This window comes from Cryptotermes secundus, unplaced genomic scaffold (assembly GCF_002891405.2).
Source record: "Cryptotermes secundus unplaced genomic scaffold, Csec_1.0 scaffold634, whole genome shotgun sequence".
NCBI lineage: Eukaryota > Metazoa > Arthropoda > Insecta > Blattodea > Kalotermitidae > Cryptotermes > Cryptotermes secundus.
The window spans coordinates 187,742-194,692 of NW_019737091.1; the positions used below are offsets into that span (position 1 = coordinate 187,742).

Below are 6,951 nucleotides of genomic sequence, written 5' to 3' on the forward strand. Positions count from 1 at the left end.
AATACTCGTAGACAGAGCTAGCCCCTATCTCCGGACGAACCCCTTCTGAAACTGGCATAGTTGTCCGGAGATAGGGACTAGCTCTGTCTATTGGACACAACTGAGTAGGTTTTACCTGAAGACGGGGACAGATTCCAGTTCCCGAAACGTTGTGTTTTTAATAGAAACTAGACGGTTTTTTAAGAACAGACAAGATGATGGATACTGTCCAGCAACATATTAATTGTCACAATTTACCATCATCACAAACTTTTAGATCTTAATACTGTCAGTCTTTATGTACTTCTTGCATATAGAAAAACAACAGATTTCTTCCACCTCTGAGGCAATTCTTCCTTATTCCAAACATAATTACTGAGTTTATGGATCTCAGAACGTAATATTTCATCCTTTCTTTTATAAATCCTCTTAGAATAACCGGTACCTGTCGATTTACATCCGTTGAACTTTTCAATAGTAGTCTCAGTTCCAAAGGAACAAGGCTCAGCTGTATGTATTTCAGTCTGCCTAAAATCGTTAACACTCTCTACATTCAATACCTGAAAGAGATAATTCAAAATGTCAAGATATTGTGGCAAATACTTAGTTAATTGAGAAGGATATGGAAGGGAGCTTTCCTTATCTATCTCGAGGTACTACGTACTATTCCGGAAGTTGCCTTAAGGCACTAAGTAAAACCACGAAATACCTCAGGATAGTCATTGTTCCAATCGAGATTCCAACTGGATACTCCCCGAAGAAGCTTATCCTTTGAGCTAATTTTGTCGGTTTCTATTTCATAATTGTTCACGTTAGTAAGGGGAAACAGGGAATATCAAAGGCCCGTCTTCCTCTCCAACGAAAACAGAACTGTAACGACAAGAACAGTCCAATTCCGCATCTGAAGCAAGTGGGCTTATGAGTTTATGTACTAGAGATGTGAAGTAATATGCGTGTAGCGACGCTCAGAGACGCATGGCTACCATTAGGGTCGCCTGGCGTCACGACGCTCAGTGTCAGTGCCGTCTCTCCTTCCTCTGAAGAGCGTTTACACGAAGAGCAAACTTCGTGGCAGAATATGACCCATGGGAACAATTGCCGACATCTCCTCGTCTGCTTGCCTATTCCTTCATCTGTCCCTTAGAGTGATATCGCAGATGTTCTTCTTACAATTGCGTGCAGTTCCCTGCATCTATACTTAACGGTACAACCAAAGATTATGTCAGCACAACAATAATACTCCGTTATTTTCCCACAGTATAACAAGATGTGGTTAAAATGGATGCTTAACTGACGTAACACTACAGTATGCATAAGCTTATGAACATGAAATGACTTGTCTATTAGACCAAGGAGGACTCATGTATAAGCATCTGAAACTGAAAGGAGCGTCACAGTGGCCGCACGGTCTGAGGCATGGACTGTCTTCTCTCGCTCGAAAGCTGGCATCGTGGATTCGTATCCCACTCAAGTCATTCTCGTTTGTGTGTGCGTTTATTCTGTGTTTGTGTTGTCCTGTGTGTAGGTAGAGGCCTTGCGACGGGCTGATCACTCGTCCAAGGACAGACGACTCTTTTACTTAAAAAAAAAAGCACAAAAAATCGAATTAAATGCAGACATAAGAGAGCGAAGCAAGAACAAGATGGAGAATATTTCACAAGAGTTAAAAAAGGTGTATGCTTAAACAAATCATCAGCAAAATAATGATGATGAGATGGTCTTGAGCAGGTAAGTAGTACTTAAAGTAGAGTAGTCAGATATCCTTAAGTAAGGACACCACATATAAGACAGGACACTTGCATGTTGATTTTATGTAAAGAGAATGTAGCTGTGAGAACTGGATTCATCTGGCTCAAGATATGGAGGAGTTACGGCTTCCTGTAAATAATATAAAAAATCAACAGGTTTCATACAAAGCGGGGAATTGTTTTACCAGATTAACATCTATTTTTAAGAAGGACTTAGATGTTTGAAGTCAGAACCATTTAATTTTGATCAACTAGACAATGTGTCTCAGTACAAGAGAAAAACTAAAAGTAAACAAACGTAAGCCGGTCACGGTAGCCGAGCGGTCAAAGCATGTACTGTATTCGCTCGCTTGAAATCCGGAATCGCGGGTTCGAATTCCACTCAGCGCATGGATGTTTATTTTGTGTGTGTGTGTGCTTCTGTGTTTCTGTAGAGATAGAGGCCTTGAGACGAGCTGATCACTCGCCCAAGAAGTCCTACCGAATGTGTAAGATCTGGAAAAAGCGAAGTGAATGGAGAAGTTCATGGAGGTAGGCCTAGGCCCATCGGGGCTGTAGTGCCAAGGAAAAATAAAACAAACGTAAGTCTACTCTTCATAGAATACTATCTTCAGAATCACGAGAACGTATTTAACTGAAATGACGTAACGTGAAGAGAATTGTCAGCCTGCGGCCGTGTGATTCCAATCGCAATATTTTAATCGAATCCACGACTAACGGAGAGTCTTTCTTGAAAATTTAACCAAAAGCGAAAAAGTCATATATATATATAAAGAAACTTGGTGGAAATTCTATAATTAGCGACAAGAAGAGACTGGAGGCACGATAGATGAAAGTTCTCAAGCAAATTAGTGTCTATACTGAGGCACAATGAAGGCCGCGCCATAGATCAAGTGGTTAGTCGCTGGCTTCCCACCGCGGCGGCCCGGGTTCGATCCCGAGTCTAGTCAAGTGGGATTTGTGGTGGACAAGGTGGAGTTGGGGCAGGTTTTCTATGAGTACTTCGGTTTCCCCTGCCAATCTTCATTCCACCAATTGCTCCACAAAGCGGCCTCCGTAGTCTAGAGGTAACGTTCCCACCTCATGACTCGTGGTACGCGGGTTCAAATACCCGGCGGAGGTCGTCGAATTTTTAAGGGCGGAAAAATTTAGGGAACAAGTCCTCCGGGAGGGACTTTAAGCTGTGCGTCCCGTGTCGTAACTTTACGGCATGTAAAAGAAACTCATATCCCCAAAGGGAATGACTGAGCCAAATTCCAGGACGTTTCCCGCCCAACAATAGTCTCTAAGGCCTCTGATAGACGGGGGAAGCATTATAGATACCGCTAAGCAAGTGGCCGAACTCACTTGCTCGGCGGGACTGATGGTACGCACCATTTATCGGTAGAGTATAGAGACTGGTAGAATATCATAGAGGGAAGCACAATAGATCAAGCTGGTCGCGGTGCATGGGGAAACCCACCCTCTCTAAATAACTAACTAATTGCTCCACAATCACCCTCACCTATCATCTGGGGCTGGTACAATAGGCCAGAAGTGGCCGCAGTACAAGGGACTTAGTCCCACCCCACTAGCAATAAAAGAAGGCATAATGAAACAATTAGACAGTAACTTGTTGCTGCTAACAGTGGAGCCCACGGAAACTTGAAAGCTAGTGGAGAGTTGTCATGGAATGGACAAGAGACCTTGAAGTAATTAACCATTCAGAGACCTGAAAGAAGATGATCGTATCATCAAAGAGATTTAGAACCGGTCCTAGAGTCTCAAAACTTAACAGCGCGGGGTTTTGTAACAGTGTCGCTCTAGGTTCATATTCGGGAGATGCTCGGTTCGATTATCCATTGGGTCACCGGCTACCTTGATTGAGGTTCCGTGGCTTTTCTTAGTTTATTCAGGTAAATATTTGGGATGGTATTTTTGTCTGGCCAGGATAATTTCTTTCAGAATCTGTTCTAGTTAATTATTCACGAATTATACTGTCATTCGATGGTGTGTAGCCCAGGCGCTGAACTGGCTTAAACAGAAGTACGGAGAAAAAACAAAGAAATAATGTCCTAACCAATATCTGAAGGAAGACGGAGTTATATTTGTATTTAGATCATGTAATTATAATACACATAAATAAGGTGTGTGGAACTCAAGATATCCTTGCCTTTATCAGCCCAAATTACCTCCAAGTTATGCAACCTATTCAAATCTAGCCAGATTCCACTGCTCCTATAGTGACCTGAATTCCTCGTGTCAGATGTCAAGGGCTAATAATGTCTTGGAATTCAGATTAATTATACTGAGTGGAATCCTGAAATTAACGCGAAAGTACGGGAAATTCAACGGAACATACAAATAAAACAATTCCAATTAAGGTCTGTGTGATTCAATTTATGAACCAGTACTGTTCAATTAATTGTATTAACCGGTCCCTTATCACCATGGCGCGGCCCGGCCTCAGGTTGCGAGTGGAAGAGACTGCCATAAGGCATTTAGGATTACTGTAAATACACTAAATGAATGGTCGCAGACATCCGCAAGGGCGAGCCTCCAGCTTCGGAGGGGCAAGAGGGAGCGGATGGCATCTCGCAGTAAAACATCAGCGTGTTACGAAATGCTACACAAAGATTCGGGCTTGTCAGAGGGGGCAGTTCTTACGTACGCGGCAACGAATCTTCTGTCTTCATAAAAAGGCTAGGAATCTGCTGAGTACCTGAAAGTCTGTTAGTCTATCAAGACGGATGCTGCTATAAGAAGTCAGTTACTGAGTTCGCTACATTGAGCCCGGACATGCCAGACACCTGCCAGGAACAGACATCATACGATTCCCGGAGAAGGCATTAGGGTTTGCCACCAGTATCTTGGTTAGAGAATAAGTGAACCACATGGCAATGAGGTCTGTAAAAGACATATACCTTCAGCAGGTTTACATAAGGTACATGGCTTTATGTAATATTCCAGCTACTGTAAACAACATGTAGAGCGAACGGAATAACAAGGGAAAATAAGAAGTTGTTACTGTTTCCTAATGTAAATTACTTAAGAATATGAGGGTATAAGAATGTGTGTACGCCTATATGCATTTACACATGCAGGATTCAGAATCACTAGGTTCTGGACCTTGTTCATCTTCCCATATTTCAAAAACAAGGAAACATAAAGTTTGGAAACCGGATCTGTTTCCCTCCTCGGGTGAAAGTGGACACATGTAAACTGATGGGCCCCTTAGGAAGAACTAATCTCAATCACTCTTTCTAAGGGACCCAACAGTGGAGATGTGTCCTCCCCCTCATCTGAGGACGGACACAGATTCAGTTTCCGAAACGTTGTGTTCTCTAGTTTTTGGATTACCGGATGATCAGTAAAGTTAAAAAATATTCTGAGTGTTATTCACCATCGTCAGAACCCTTTAGAATGTACATGTACAGAGTGTCTCATTACTTCATGCTATATTTCAGAGAATAGTTTCTCATCATCAAAATAAGCAACAAATTTCGTTTGAATAATAATCCTGACGGCCTTTCTTAAGAAGTTAAAGATATTCTAAGTTCGACGTTCATAGTCTCACTTTAAATACTATCGGAGAAGAAAAAAATAACAAAAGAACTCTTAATAATCTCTGTATTTTTGCTTCCTTACAAGAGGTGCTCGCGATGGACTCCAGGTTCTCGGGCTCAGAACTCAGCTCTGCGTGAAAAAGAGACTTGCAAGTTTCGAAAGCTTCGGCTGTCTTTGTTAATATTTTCCCAAATTACATGTTGGATCGATATGTAACTTGATCCTCCAGCTTAGATTACTTCAGTTTAGCTCGAAATATAATACATATTATTATACTGTGGCGTATAGATCCGTTGCTAAGCAGTGACTCTGATCATGTAATATGAGAAATGTAATAATGAGATATTTTACATAATGCCCCAAAGAATAAATTCACAGTTTATTAACGTACACTTTAATTAGTAAAATGGGTAGATATTAACTGAATATTGCGTTGGTTAAGTTTCAAATGTTCCTACTTAACAGCAGCACCAATGCATTGTTAACAAAGGCTCTGAATAGAGGGATGTAATTCTTATATTATTACTTCAAGTCCTGCAGTGTTCTTTAGAATAAACCAGAGACAAAAGCGTAATGATGTGAAGTCAGGAGATCGGGGTAGATACTTCATATTTTCCCTTCATCTCCTGTCCATCTCCGTGGGAAACGAACATGGAGAGAGTTTCTCACATAAACATTCTTAAATTTGTTTGGGAAGCTCGAAATATGTTGTGGGTAGAATAAAATCACTGTTAATGCTAGATTGTTGTGTTGACAGTATTGTAAAAATTGTGCTAGCATTCCTACGGAGAATCAATTATTATCAAAATCCGTTAGAGACACACTCGACCTTACCTGTCTATTTTACAACTCAGACTGAAGAATTCATAAAATCCCTCTATGGAGATACTGTAGTGTGCAGGATTTATGGACAAATAGCCGCCTAGCGAGCATGCGCAGTCTCGTTTGTGCAGATAACAGAATAGCAGCATGACAAACAATACATCACGACGAAAACTGGGTAAAAAGTAATGACAGTGGATATTTGATTAAATTACGTTCAAAATTACCAATAAAATAATAGTTCACCTAGTAACTACAGCAAGCATAGCAATTATATCAGTTGGTATATTCCATCCCTTCCACCTATACCATAACATAATACATGAAAATCCTTTTGTAAGTCAATTTTGTGTGTGAATAATAAACCCGCCATGACACTAAATCAAGTATGGCATAGTCAAATGACTGATTGAATAAATTACAACTATGCAAATTGATGAAACCTCGAAAGTAACGTGTATTCGTGAAACAAAACGGGCTTTGTTCTCACATAATCCGGTACAAATACATATTTGGCTTTGTCAGTTTACTACACTGTTTATTTAATTGCTTTTGGCTTCCGTGTTGACGCACTATTTTTTTTTCGGTGGTTTGAATTTGTTGACACTCACGTACTGTTTTTGTGTGAAATTCGTGTCAAATAACAAAACAGTAAATGGTCGAAGCAGAAAATCCAGGTTTAGCCATATGAAGTAACGACATGTGACAGTTTTGTATGACAAGCTTATATTAAGATATGACATACACGTTTCCTAACAGAATTAATAATGATCCGGATTAATCCAATCATAAGTGACACTGTGACTTGGTAGTAGGAATTTTAGGGACAGCGACCTGGAGCGGGCAACAAAATGTC

At 40.7% G+C, this 6,951-nt stretch overlaps 1 protein-coding gene across 2 annotated transcripts in view; it reads right to left on the minus strand.

Moving 5' to 3' along the window:
• Positions 1–6,951, minus strand: part of LOC111870159 (hemicentin-2) — a 207,320-nt gene that overhangs the window by 76,654 nt on the left and 123,715 nt on the right. The window lies entirely within an intron of this gene.